We start from the raw sequence: 15627 nt of genomic DNA on the forward strand, positions 1-15627 counted from the left end.
AGGGAAACACTTGTGAAGATCACAAACTAGGAATAGAGGCTCAATAAAAGACAGAGACCTAATCATAGAATACAGAATACTCCTCTTCCTCGTGCACCTTTCCACTGCATCTATATGGTACTTTTATAACAGAGGATTATAGGAGAGAGAGAGAGAGAGAAGGACTGAGAGAAAGAAAGAGAGAAAGAGGGGAAGGAAGGGAGGGAGGAAGGAAGAAAAGTCTGGGAAGGAGGCCTGGGAGAGAAGGAGGGAATAAAGAAGGAGGGGAAGAGAGGGAAAGGGGAAGGGAGGGAAAGAGGAGAGGAGGGGAAGGAAGGGGAGGGGAGGGGAGGAGAGGGAAAGAAAGGGAAGGAAGGAAAGGGAAGGGAAGGGAAGGGGAGGGGAAGAAAAGGGAGGGAAAAAAAGTAAGCCTTGCATCTTATTTAAGAAGAAGTCTCTAGGGAAACTCAAAGTCAACAGAGGGGACAGAAACAAGAATACTGGAGAAAATTTTAGCTAAGCAAATGCTAAACAGTGTGACTTCTAGTCATATAAGCATAAAACTTTGCACTAAAGGTCTATTCATCCAAGTTTCTTTTGACAAATACATCATGTCTGGCTGTCAACATAAAGTTATAAGGCATGCCAAATGCAAAAAAATAAAAACCAAACCAAACACACGGTCTGAAGAGATGAAAGTTGCATTAGAATAAAAAATAAAACACAGTCTTAAGAGACAAAAGTATGCATCAGAACCAGTCAGCTATGGCAGATTTTGAAATTATTCTGGGAGTTTTAAACAACTATGTCTAAACACCACATACTCCAATGGAAAAAGTGGGTAACAGACAAAAGCAGTTGAGTAATAAAAGCAGAGTGATGGAAACTCTAAGAAAGATTTAAAAGAAATACTAGAAATCAAAATCACAGTAAATGAAATGAAGAATGCCTTTGATGGATTCATCAATTGACATGACTTAAGAGAGAATCATTGAGCTTGCAGATATGTCAATAGAAACTTTCCAAATTAAAAAGCAAAGAGAAAAAAATGAAAACAAACAAACAAACCCAGAATACCCAATAATTGTAGGACAATTACAAAAGTGCAAAACTGAATTGGGAATATATGAATGGGAATGCCAGAAAAAGAAGGGAACAGAGAAAATATTTGAATATTAAATCTTGTTACTCATTTTTTCTCAAAATGTCTAGGGGCTTTCTTTCTCACTCAAAATATGATACAATTAGTCTCTTAGGGTTATAAGATCTTCTTTGATCTTTCACCAAGGCTATACTCAAATCTTGTCTTCTTCCACTCTCTTCTTCTATTTACTCAGCACCAATCACACTGAGCTCCTTTTTTATCAAATGTGCCAAAATTTACCCCATATAGTTCTTTTAAAATTATTGTTAGCTATAGTCCTACTACAGTGCTATAGAACACTAAAAAAGTATTCTTTCTATCTAGCTATAATTACTGTTCTTAATAGCATTGATCACTATGTGACATTATTTTTGTGTTTGCTTATTGTCTGTCTCTTCCACTAGACTAGATTATAAGCTATACAAAAGAGAATAGATCTCTCTTTCACTCCATACAGTTGGTGTAAGAAAGTAAAACACACACACACACACACACACACACACACACAAAACCGTGTTGAAGAAATGAATGAATGAACAAATGAAGCAGTGAAGTAAACTTCTCAAATAAGACCATTTCTCTAAATTCAATTTGTTTGACTGGTATTATCTAAATTAAATATAGAAGAAATTACATTTTTATATTTGAAGACCCTTCACTTTCTCCAAACACATAACTTAAGTGTAATAAAATTTACCTAATCTGAATGTTTTCCTCTCTTAAATTATGTTCTATAATCCATATTCCCATTGCATTTGCTTCTCTTATTTGTTTATGATTTAATATCTAAATAATACAAAATTTTTCTGAAGGAATGCAGAAAAGAATCACTAGATGATGAGAGTGCAATTTATTAATTCAGTCTCATTTCCCAGGAAGTTAATACAGAAAGGAAAAAATATGGTGTGTGACACATTGAGAATGGAAATTTTTATAAGGAAAGGAGACAAAATAAAATAAAATTGTTGTAGGAGAACTATGTTTTGGGTACAAACACACAATTTTTATATAAACATAAAAGTAGAATTTTATTTAAAAGTCCCTAATATATTCATGTTATTTCTGGCATAAAGGATCTAGTAGCTGTTATTTTCTGCCTAAATATAGCAGGCTCTTATATCTTTTCTTCTGTTCCTTGTTCCCACATCCAATTTGTCTATGTTGTCATTAAATGTGCAAATTTTTCACCCAGTTAAATATGTTTTACCTTTAATCCTGATAAATTTTGACCTACATAAGTTTATTCCGATTACACATATTCCCATAGCACTCTCAAATTACTCTAGTACCCTAAGCCTACTGGGATGTTACATACATAACATTTTTTTTTTGAGACAGAGTCTCGCTCTGTCACCAGGCGCCAAGCTGGAGTGCAGTGGTGCAATCTTGGCTCACTGCAACCTCCGCCTCCCAGGTTCAAGCAATTTTCCTGCCTCAGCCTTCCCGAATAGCTGGGACTACAGGCATGCGCCACCATGCCCAGCTAATTTTTGTATTTTTTTAGTATAGTTAGGGTTTCACTATGTTGGCCGGGATGGTCTTGATCTCTTAATCTCGTGATCTGCTCACCTCGGCCTCCCAAAGTGCTGGGATTACAGACATACTTAACATTTACTTGGCATTTGCCAACTTTGCTTACTTCATACATAGTTAAAAAGTGAAATTGGAAAGCATCTATATATGTAATGTGTAGAGATAGATACACACATACATATGTTTGTGTGTGTGTGTGTATCCCTCAAACTATTCTATTAATAGTAATGCTGTTTACTTTCCTCTTTTCTTTTCTTACCATCACATTATTTCAAGCCATCACTATTTCTTTCCTTTTTGATGCAAGAAGCCTAAAAACAGGGAAAGAAAAGTCTTCCATATTATGCTTAGGTAAAGTTGGTTTTGTGTAAAAGAATGTGTGAGGGTTTAGAAATACATGACAAATGTTACTTTGTGCATGCGAATGTGTACATTGTCTTTTTGTCAAAGACAGCAAAAGAACAGAGAGGCATTGTTTTGTTGAGCCACAAAGCAATACTTAATGTATTCCCTTTGAGTCATTTTCAAATACCGTGAATGATTGTTAAAAGAGAAAAGAGCGTGGGAAGACAAATGAAGCAATCAAACATTATTAAGGTAGCAGAGATTTGTATATATGAGTAGGTATTTTAAAAATATTTTAAAAAGAAGAGAGTAGTCTAGTGGTTTCACAGAAGAACAGGAGTCAGAGAGCCCTCTGGCTCAATTCCCCTCACTTGCCAATGAGTTTGCAAGGTGAGTTCCACAAGTCACATTGCCTCACCTTTGACCTCTACCACTCCAAGCAAATAATGCCTATGGAGCCCGTAGGACTAAGCCAGGAGTAGCTTAACATAAATATATCTTTCAGCAGTAGCAGAAATAAATCAAAAAAATTTTTTCCAAAGAAAATAAGAAACATATTAATCATTAGGCTTCCTATAATAAACAAATTTTATTTTGCCTGTCTTCTTAAAATATCCTTAGAGAAAAAAATTGAGTATTTGAATCTTATGTTGACCAGATAGCTTATAAAAATGCTATCCATCATATTATTATTGATGTCATTATTATTCTTATTTTCATTTAGTCATGGTTTCATTTTGCCATTTAAAATGCTCTGAATTTGTATATGCCTCTTAAAATCTCAAAGAGCTGTATGCCTTAAGAATTTACCAGGTTAATCTGTTTTTTAAGACATTGACTTAAGATTTCTAAGATGGTGACACAGATTTCTAAATTCTTTTTTTGAAAACCATGTCACCTTAAGTTTTATGAACATACTAAATATAACTGAAATAGTTAAATATGTTGAATATTTTAACAGCCACAAGACAATGCCTACATACATTCCCTCTGAGGATATCAGAGTACATACTTTGCAAATAGTTAGCCATGCTGAAGATTCTCTAAGCAACAGAAAGGCAGACGATGTATGGAGATTTATGTTCTACTCTCTGAAATGTCCTTTGCAGGAATCTCAGGTTAAAGTGAACACAGAGGGACAAATCACCATTCTTCAGTTTGACTGTCCAAGGAAAAGGATCGAAATAGGATTCTGTTTTCCTAGCCACTTCAGAATTTGAGGGGCATCTTCCTAAAATGACTAAGACAGTATTTTCTTGTATCCTTGTTTTCAGCAGTAATGTAACAATAGCTATTTCTACTGTGGAGCATTGACTAATTCTGAAACAAGATATTCATTTATCTTATTTATTTTGTTCTGAGACCAAGTAAAGCCTGATGAATGAACACAAATATAAGATCAATAAACACAACAATAACATGTCTGCCACTTTGCAAATTCATTTCTGTCATCATATATTTAAATTCACTAATCGCAAAAACTCGTATTGAGGACCTTTTCTGAGTCGACACAACCAAATGGGGCAATTACTATTAAATTATAGGTTTTATGGATAAGGACCGAGTTTGAAAGAGAATTATATGCTGCACAAGATCACACGCTAGACAGATGAGCTGAGATTTCACCTCTGATGTGCCTGATGCCAAAGACTGAAGGTGACACTCCTTCATCATTAGCTGCCAACTATGTTTTCCCAACTTCACCTAACTCTCAGATATATTTCTTTTGCTTTTTTGGAACTAAGCCCAGCCAAACATTCACTGTGACAATGTAGAGAGATCAAGGTTTGGAATGTATTTTTTTTTCATACAACTTCTCTCAAGCCACTGTTTGCAAATTATTGCACAAGATGCCATGATATTCTCTGACTGTACCAGAGGCAATTTCTTGATAGATCCAATTCCTACAATAACAGCCATAGGTCAGAAAATGAGGGAGTTATGGAATGAGTGGTTTGGCGCCTGTATTTTTTGGCCTGACTCTGGTGAGCATATATAATCTGGATAGATGTTAGCTTTCTAAACAAACATAACCTCTGATTGCATTAAAGGAGGAAATAAAGTTTGAATTTGTTTCCTTCATTAAATAGCTCTAAAAACTGGCATTTGTTGAGTTCAAAATAGGGAATTAGTTCTGATGTACAAAAACAATGACAGGCATGATGGAGCTACCAGAGTAAAGCCTTCGATTTTCTCAAACAATCACAGAGACGTTTCATTAGAAGTCTGTCTCTGACAGCTCATTTAAATATCAAGTAAGACGTACTAAATTAGGTGTGTCTGTGAAAAATTCCTCAACTACAGTTGGTTTTGATACTGGGCTGGGTTCATTCTTCATTTTGAAGACTTCTACTAACCAGATGCTACCAATGTGAAAGCGTTAATTTGCATGTATCACTTTTGTTATACAGAAGTTCAAAAATTCAAGGAGTAAAAATAAGAAGAAATCACTGAAATAAGAAGAAACTGCCATTTTATCGATGGTGAACAGGTGGCATCAAGGAATATTATGAAGCACAGTAGGCTTTAATTGTGACCTGCGTTAAAACGTATTACAATATGGAAAGAAACCATAGGATAAAGCAATTGGCTCTATTTTTATTCATGTATATTCATAATATTGTGAAAACATATGACAAAGAATAATTAGTAACACAAAGTTGCCTTTCATTCTCTAGTGCATAATGCAATCTATAACTAGGATAAAAATTAGGTCTTGAAATGAAATAAAATGTCATCTGTATTTGAAAATATTTTAGACAAAGCTTGTAGATGTGCAAGTATACAATGTTTTTTTGCTAATTGCGTTAAAAATTGTTAACAGTTTTCTGCACTTCAAAAATTGCACATTCTGCAAGCATACTGTTACTATAAAGGGAATTGCCCAATTAAAGAAAAGACAGAGAAATACCCAACAGTAATTTACATGCATCACAAAATAACTGTATTCTGGGCTGACACCAGGTAAAGAAATTGAAAGTCTCATGTGTTCAGTACAGGACATTTTTTTAACTAAATCTAGCATTGAATGATATGTGATATCTAGATAGTAATAAAGACATATCTTCTCAGCTCACTTATGCAACTGATGCAACTGAAATATTTATAGACCATGTAAAATATAACTGGTTTTATAAAGAACCTACTTATTGGTAACTTTATTCATATGAAATTAAAATGAAAATGCTGCTAAAGAATCACTTATTGCTATTGAAAAAAACAAAAAAGATGTTAGAATCTTTCTGTTACAAGTCCTATGTATAGTCTTTAAAAAAATTGTATTGTACAAAATCATATACTGAAGTTAATAGGTCTTAGGTTGATAAGAGTTATCAAATCTCCATTAATTTATATCTCAATTATTAAACAAGAACAATTTAAATAACACTACTAATGCAGTTAACTCTTCACAGACATTTGTAACCAGAATCAAACGTCCACAGTTGGTTTTTCCATCCTTAAACCCTGGGGTTATGCTTTTTCTTTTAGATGAGCATTCTCGAGTATATTGTATTGAAACCAGTATTATTAACACTAAAAATCTGAACCAAAAGATAGGTTTCTACATTATTTGATTTTTTAAACCTGGGGAGTGTCTTTGCAGCTTCTCCATTTATACCACAAACTTCCACAGTTAGCTTAATTCTGGGAACTTTAGCAGTTTTTGGAGGCACACTAAAAAACACAAATTGTACCAAAAGAGAACAGTTCAACACAATATGTTGAAAAAAGAGATCTCTTTCACACAGGCTGATTAACATCGAGTTAGTTTTTGTTTCACTTGTTTAAATCAACTTCATTACCCTAATTTAACATACAGTAAAATGCACAGATTATAAGTTGATAAGATTTGACAAATATATTACATTTGAGTAATCACCATCCCAATCAACATCCTTCAAGTCCTTTAAGTTTTTGAAGGTGGTATATAGTCTTTAGCATGCTCCCCTGGAATGATCTACTGGTTTTGATTTGTTAGTTTGGTGAGTAAACTGGGACTGTTTCATGGGCTTTTCCTTGACCTCTCCTACTACAATAGCTCTTACTCAACAGGTTCAGGGACCAATAAAAAGGGTTCTGCCAACAGCTCACTATATCCATTCTGACCATACATCTAGAAACTGGGGAAATGCCCTCCAGGTCAGTTGGTGAACCCAGCAGTATCAGTGTAAAATGGACCTGAATAATGATTTCATTTATAACCTGACCCTTAGTATCTCTTCCATAAGAGGGGTGTAGGAGCACATGGTATCATAAGCAACTCAGATGCAGTATCCCAATGTACAGTTACTCAAGAAAATGGTCATAAGTCTGTGAGGTGATTACTACTGTGCAAACTTATGGTGTCACAGGGCACTCCTTCATGGATATCTAGACTGTCCTTATGTTGACAGTTTCTGTGTCTAGGAACTAGCCCTGGAAACTGGACTAAGGATGGTAATTTTCCACTGAGATGGGTGACCTCAACCCTCTGCCTATTTGTTCCTCACCTCTTTTAATTATCTAGTTCTGTAGGTTAGCCTCCCCTGGGTGCCACTACAGTCTTGTTTTGATTGAAGGTAATTCCATGTCTGTTGCTTCTGATAGCTAAATGCTACCACAGGGCTTCTCAAACTCTGTGATCCCATCATCCCACTGCGACCAGGGAGCACAGTTTTGTAACACCTTCTTCTATCAATCAGTATTGGAGAGCCAATACTGAACGAATATCCTCCTCGCTAATACATTCAATGATTAATTTGATAAACTGAGTGTTCCTTATGGAATCAAAAAATATAGTCAGTAAATATTCTGGTCTAATATAGTAGACATATTCCAGAATGACCATTTCTTTGAGACTTTTATTCTTTTCCTCTACAGTTTGGCATGACAATTCTGGCATCTCTGCTTCATTGAAGGGGGGGGTCATCACTTTTTCCAAGTTTCCCAGAGCCATTTACACCATGAATTAATACACTGTGAGCATGAGTTGTTATCCATGGTTCCTTGCCAGGGTGTTAAATTCTGAATCATGAGAAACTGCCCTAGATTGATCAAATATCAATTTTCTAGTTTTTTATTCTATTCTCCTCAATATAGTACCTTAAGAATCCACTCCTGGGCATCCATATTATCTAGTCCTGCAGTTCCTATGGCCCACAGTTTTTCTTCTTCCTTGTCAGGTCCAGTGATTCCCCAGTTGGGTAATGCTAAGACTTGTCCCTGATTTTAGATCTAGTTGTCAGGAGGAAAGGTTGGGGTAGATACTGAAGAGAGAAATTATTATGGCGCCTGACTACATTTGAAGCCTCTGCATAATCTCCCCATCAAGGAAATGGGCTATTTTTACATCACACAGACAGGTATCTACATGTGAACATAAATCTAAAAATATCATCAGGGCAGGGTTTTTCCGCCGTCATGTCTCAAAGGTGCTATGAAAATCTCCTAAATTCCTATACCAATACCACCTCTCTGGATTTCTTTGGAATTGACATATGCTTGTCCCGGCCGTCTAAATGTGCCTGTCCGTTTGGGCTAAGTTTAGATGCAGCTCAGCCCAGCCATGTCACAGGAAAATATGATTGCTTCTCCCACTACACATTTTTAAATCTTTTGCTGAAGCAAAACCTTTGTGCCCTAACCTGCCCTGCTCAGGTTTGGACCTTTGGACTTTCAAGAGCCTAGTCTGGGGAGAAAAGGTGCTTTAACTATTTTATTTTCTTTGCCTTTCCATTATAACAATTCTAACTCTATTCAAAGAAATGTGTTGTTTTCTGACTTGCAGAGACATGCAGAAATTTAAAAAAATGCAAAGATAAATATTTCAAGACACTATCTTATTCTGTGTGTGTGTGTGCATGTGTGTGTGTGTGCACCTGTGTGCCTGTCTGAATTTTTATTTACCTAGTTAATATCCTGAATTTATTGCCAAATTCTGAAAGGAGAAAAGATGTTAAGTAAACAGTATATTACCGTAACAGAAAAGCCCCTCAATAACTGTACTGAATTAATTATCCTTTTAGTATGGTTCAAGCTGTAAATCTATGCTAAGTGTACAAGAAACAGGAGAATGTTCTGGCTAAGATCACCTCTTACTGTCTGATTTGCACTATTTCTTTCACATACACTTTTACTTTTTCTCCTTTTGAGTTTCTGAATCACTTCTTAATAACTGCATATTTTTAAGATGGTATTTGCAAAAGAAAATAGCATAATTTTTTCTTGAGTACTTATCTAAAAAATTGAATTGTTGATCTTTGAACAATACATGGTTAGGGCACTGACTCCACATGGAGTAAAAAGTTTTCATATAATATTTAAGCCCCACAAAAACGTAACTGCTAATAGCCTACTGTTGACCAGAAACTTTACTAATAACATAAGCAGTCAATCAACATATAGTTTGTATATGTATTATATATGGTATATATATAATATATGTTATATATAATGTATATAATACGTATTATATATGGTATATATATAATATATGTTATATATAATGTATATAATATGTATTATATATGGTATTCTTAACAGTAAGCTAGAGAAAAGAAAATGTTAAGGAAATATATTTACTACTCATTAAGTGAAAGTGGATCATAAAGGTCTTCATCTTCATCATCTTCATATTGAGTAGGCTGAGAAGGACTCTAGTATGGCGGGGCAGAAGAGAATTAATGTATAAGTGGATCTGTGTAGTTCTAATGTATATTGTTGAAGGGTCAACTGTAATGTGAAAAGTTTTCAGAAAGGGATGATTGCATATACACATTAACATAGAGAGCTGCATGTAAACACATACATTACAATGTTCAAATTAGTTCATCAGATTGGTTGATATTTCTCTAAAACAGTGGTCTTCAAATCAGAAGTGTATTAAATGATCCACTGAGATGTCAGAATGATAAGAAAGTAATAAAACATTCTAACATTTAATATAAGATTGATACTGGTGCCCTCACTCTCTCAGTATGCCAGAAGTAACATTTCACACATGAGGGGAAAGAGGACTAGCTAGCTCATCTACTATCAGAGGCAGATGGTCTCAGAGGTAGATGGTATAATGGTCCTTTCTTCCATTCCTTGCTTGCAGAATATGGTCATTTATATGAGTACTGTTAAGTGGATTTTCAGATTTAATTGTTTAAAATAACAGAGTCTCATAATATTTTATATCAGATGGAAATAACAATAAAACGTTCTCTTTTTTAAACCATATTCAGGTTGCTTGATTATCTGAAGCCTTATTTTTCCTCTGTACCTCAAGTACATAGCTTTGAGGGTAATCGTACTCTTCTGGGTTTTTTTCCCTGCATTGGTTCTATGGATCAGTTGCCATTGCCATTGATCCATAGAACCAGTGCCCTCTCTTTTGTATTATTTGTTTATACCTTTTTGTCTCCATGCCCTACCATCCATTGCAAGCCACTTTCCTAATGCTCTTAATGTAATATTTTTTCTTGTACAAATTCTATAACATGTGTATTACTATTTTGTATTTGTATATGTATTTTAATTTATGTAAATATAAATATATACTTTTTTACTTAGACCCATCCCTATGTTTTTAAGACTGATTTGTGATTGTTTATATTTGTATATCCAGTCTGCGGCTTTCAAGTGCTGCTACGGTGTTTTAAGCACGCACCCACAGTTTAATTAACCATTCTATCAGCGGATACTCAAATTCCAAAAATTCTGGAAATTTTTATACATATCACCATTTGTACATATAACCTTTATTTCCATAGAATATTAATCTGGGAGCAAGACTGGTGAGTAATGGAATATGCATTTCCTCTATTTAAATACTGCCAAGTTATTCTCCAGAATGGTTAAGAGGTAGGAATCTATACTCCCACTAACAGTGCATAAAGGATATCCATAACCCTATATAGCTATAAGCATTTTCCCTTTCAAGATTCTGCTGAACTGATGGCAAAATTCTATAGAGTTTTACATCTGCAATTGTTCTTTTATTTGCATTTTACTTACCAATGAGCTTAAGCATCTCTCATTTACGTTTTAACCTTTTGCAATCTTCATCTGTGAATTATCTCTTAAACTCTTTGCCCAATATTCTATTGCAATTTAGAATTTTTTCCCATAGATGTCTTATATATCTTTATTAGGTAAATTCATGGGCACTTTATATTTCTCAGTTGCCTATTAGTAGAATAGATAAATGCTATCGGTTTTTTTCTTAGTCAATCTTGTGCTCAGAAACCTTGCTTAATGCTCTTATTCCATTTTTTTCTAATGATTCTTTTCATTTTTCTTTATAGATAATCATATTATATGAATATAATATAGTGCTATTTTCCTTGAGGACTTACACCTCTTATTTCCTGTTTTTAAATTCTTTGAGTATTGAATGAAACCTAGTCTTAATAATAAATAGTGGCAATTAAAGAGGATAGCTTTGTTTTATGTGCACCCTTGATGTTAAAGGAACTATCTTAAGCTTCTCTACTAGGGACGCTATATACTGGTACTTGGAAATAAAATATCTTTCAAAATAGGGAATGTTTTATTTCTATATTTCTAATTATTTATTATAAATGCATGTTAAAATTTATCAAATTACTTTTTGTATATTTTAAAATCCTCATATTTTCTTTCTCAGTTTATTAATGAAGGCTTTAATATTGAAAGAGTTTCTCATGTTTATCATCTCATTTCTGAGATTAAAAATATTGTTAAATGTTAGTGTATCTTGTAATATACTATTAAATTCATTTATTTAATATTTTGTTTTGGATATTTGCATCTTTTTCTAAAACAAACATCTCAATAATATCCTTACTGTTTTTTGTTCTTAGTTGTGAAATCAAGACTCTATTAACCCTGCAGAATAAGATGAATAGCTTTTGCAGTTTTCTCATTTCTAGAAATACATATAATATAAAAAGTAACTATTTCTTGAAAATTGATTAATGTCACATATAAAACAATCTGCGTTTTGAGCAGTTTGGGAGGCTCTAAGACTTTGATTATCACTTCAATTGCACTGTTCTGTTTGTTTTATTTCTTCTTGTACCATTTTGACATTTAATACTTTTTTCCATAATTTTTCTTCTATTTAATTATACAACTTTACTAACAACTTCTTGTTTATAATGCTCTTTATTATTTTCTTTTCTCTTATTTCTTTGAATTAACTTTTGCTTCCTGAAAAATGTTACCCGTCTAAAGCTCATATTTTTCTTTAAGTACCATTTACTTATGTCATACATGTATTTTCTTTAAGTTTTAAATATTTTACAATTTTCCTCATTATTTCTTTTTTGAAATCTAAAACATATTATTGTTTACATAAATATAAAATTTAATATCTTTTTGTTATTACATTATAATTTCATAATATTATGGCCAAAGAACATAGCCAGTACATTGTTATTTTTTTGTAATTTGTTCAAGATTCCTTTGAGCAATAGTTGAAGTCAATTTTTATGAATTTTCAATGTATAATAAAAATGCATATTTTCTCTGTGTTGGGTTTAGAGCTGTATAAATGTCTAATAGTTTAAACTTGCACATTATTTTTTACATATGCTATGTTTGTCTTTTTTCTTTTTTTCTTATGTTTGATTTCTTGGTTTCTGAAGGTTAAGTTAAAAATCTCTAACTACAATGGTTACTACATCTATTTCTCCACACATTTCTGTTAGTTGTGACATCATATATTTTGATGCTTTATTATGGAATCCTTCCTCACGATGGTTATGCCTTTCTTTATTGTTTCCTTTACCAGTAAAAAAAAGTCATGTTTGCCTTTTTCAATCATTTCTGGTCTTGAATTCCATATTCTGAGATATGAGCAGCTAAAGATGAACTATTCATTTTCCTATAAAAAAAGATCTGTGATCTAAATATTCTGAGCACTGCTGTGATGTCTTTTAAGTAAATGTACCATAGTTAACAGTGAATAAGATAGTAATTGCTTTTTAAAAACAACTGTGCGCTATGAGGAGCAAATCCTGCAAAAGTATACTAGGAAATTTTGTTGGTTGTTTTAGATTTGGGTCATCCATAATAATGTAGGAGGAAAACTAATTCCCCAGAGTCACCCTTGTACTTCTTTCCAACCCCCACTCACCCCTTTCCATGCTAAAAGAAAGTATTTTCCCACTCGTTGAATGTAGGAGAAAAGAAAGGGTATGTATAGCACAGCTGCTTCTCTATTTGGGGGATCTACCCTTGCAACAAGCTTAGCAAATACACCTGAGGTTCCAGGGACTAACTGAACTCAGGAGGGTGTAGAAAAGCAAGCTAATCTGACTCCTTTGGCACACTTTTAGGTTTCTTAGAAATAAAGCTGGCAATTTAATCTTATTGATCTGGCTTTTACATTTATATTTTAAGTTTACCAAGCTTGGTGATAAAAAAAAAAGGATCATTATTATTATTTAGGCTTCTCAAATTCCTATCATGGAAATAAAGGAACATACATTGTGATTTCTCTATTACCAATACTCTTGAACAATTAGTTTGCTGCAAGTATTTGATGCTGGCAATAAAAATGGATGTGAAAGAGTGTAGCTGGCATTCTACTATCTATCTGTCATCTTCTCTTACTTATTGCATTTTACTCTCTGTATTTCTCAGAGTTCTCTCATGGGGGATAGAACTAATAGGAGATATATATGTATGAGTTTATTAAGTATTACATTACACAATCACAAGGTCACACAATAGGCTGTCTGTAAGCTGAGGACCAAGGAGAGCCACACTGAGTCCAAAAACTGAAGAACTTAGAGTCGGATGTTCAAGGGCAGGAAGCATCCAGCACAGTTGAAAGAGGTAGGCTGCGAAGCTAGGCCAGTCTCTCTTTTCACATTTTCACATTTTTCTGCCTGCTTTATATTCACTGGAAGCTAATTAGATTATGCCCACCACATTAAGGGTGGATCTACCTTCCCCAGCCCACTGACTCAAATATTAATCTCTTTTGGCAATACCCACACAGACACACCCAGGATTAATACTTTGTATCCTTCAATTCAATCAAATTGACTGTATTAACCATCACACTACGATTCTGACTCGATATTTCTTCTAAAAATGGAAATAGTCAAGTGACTTATTATCCAATCTATGAATTCTGGCATAAGTGTAGAAATAGGCCCCTGACATTCCTCCAGCTATGTGGAGTATCTAAAATGTATCAAAGATATAAATTTTTTATCTTTGTGGCAAATTAAAAATAGACAAAGATGCTTTGACCCTCCCTCACCATAACTCTAGAATACTTTGATGACAGATATGTCTCTTGGAACATTTTTTCTTGGGACCTCAAACCAGCACATGAGAAATCTGATACCATTCCACCGTGAGGAATCCCAGAGCAGCCACACAGAGAAGCCGAAGCCTATAGACAAGAATTGAGGAACCCAGCTGATTGCCCAACCAATATGGCACTTACAAAGTCCTTTCTGTCATCTCTGCTAAGCTATCCAATTTGAGGCCTGAGACATCCTAGAGAAGAGACCAGTCATCCCCAATGTGTTCTGCCCAAATTTCTCACCCATATCATAGAATCATGAACATAATAAAATAATTGTTTTTTTATGTTGTCCGCTTTGAGAAAAATTTGTTTTATAGGGGGAGGACTCAAGATGGCGCTGTGAGAACAACCTAGGATTGGAGTTCTCGTTGTGTCGGCGGAGAGGTGAGTCTGAGCTGCATTTCCAGACTGATCTTTGTTGCCCACGGAACGGGGAAATTCCCAAGTGAAGAGGAGACGCGGGACGCCAGGCAGATATTCCGCCTGGTGAAGCCGGCAGCCGGGGTGGCGGCGGCCGACCCTACCCAGTGCTCCCCACAGGGCGCACTTGTCCGGGTGCCCCGTTGAACCAGCAACCGGAGACATGAGAGCGCTGGACTTGAGACTGAGCTAGACTTGGACAGTGGGCCAGCCCAGGGGATTGCAGGAACAGAGCGATAGGATTGGCCCAGTGGGACGAACAAAACCGCGATTTCAAACAAGCCCCGTGCAGACGGCCCGAGACGCTCTGAGGGGGAGGGGTGGCCACCATTACCGAGGCAACCCGCCCCAACTGAGATACAGGCCCATTGCTGACGCAGCCAGCCATTGCCGAGGCAACCCGTCCCTACTGAGATACACGCCCACTGCTGACGCAGCCTGCCGTTGCCGAGGCAACCCGCTACAACAGAGAGACTCCACTGCAGGGCGTGGCAGAGAACAGCAGAACAGCTGAGCCAGGGTGAGCCTCACAACAGCAGGGCAGAGCCTTGGCAGGCAAACAGTGGCTAGTCTGCATCCTAGCTGGGCAGGACCTCAACGGACATCCAAAAATAAAGCCCAAACCCCTCAACACAGAGCATTTGAGAAAAAAAAGGGTTCTTTTAATGAGCTCTGTTGCAGCAGAATCAAACATAGCAGCCTAACAGCCCTGAATGAACAACACAGCTCACAGCTCAGCAATTAAACCCCTATAAAGTACAAACTGTCTCCTCAAGCAGCTCCCTGACCCCTCTATATCCAAAAGACTGACATTAGGCAGGCACCATCCTGGGACAAAGATAGAAGAGAAAGAAACTGGTAGCATCCCTTGCTGTGCCACAGCTGCTAGAGGTGCACCCCAGACAAGCAGGGTCTGGAGCGGACCTCAGCACTC

The 15627-nt window shown here is 35.5% G+C and overlaps 1 long non-coding RNA gene across 1 annotated transcript in view; it reads left to right on the forward strand.

Annotated features, from left to right (window-relative positions):
- The window catches only part of LOC118152206 (uncharacterized), a 289509-nt gene extending 283969 nt beyond the window's left edge, over window positions 1-5540 (forward strand). Inside the window, exon 7 of the long non-coding RNA XR_013533401.1 lies at window positions 4111-5540. This is a non-coding gene — a long non-coding RNA (uncharacterized LOC118152206). The remainder of the gene's footprint in view (window positions 1-4110) is intronic.
- Window positions 5541-15627: the final 10087 nt, after the last annotated feature.

This window comes from Callithrix jacchus, chromosome 3 (genome assembly GCF_049354715.1).
Source record: "Callithrix jacchus isolate 240 chromosome 3, calJac240_pri, whole genome shotgun sequence".
Taxonomy (NCBI): Eukaryota; Metazoa; Chordata; class Mammalia; order Primates; family Cebidae; genus Callithrix; species Callithrix jacchus.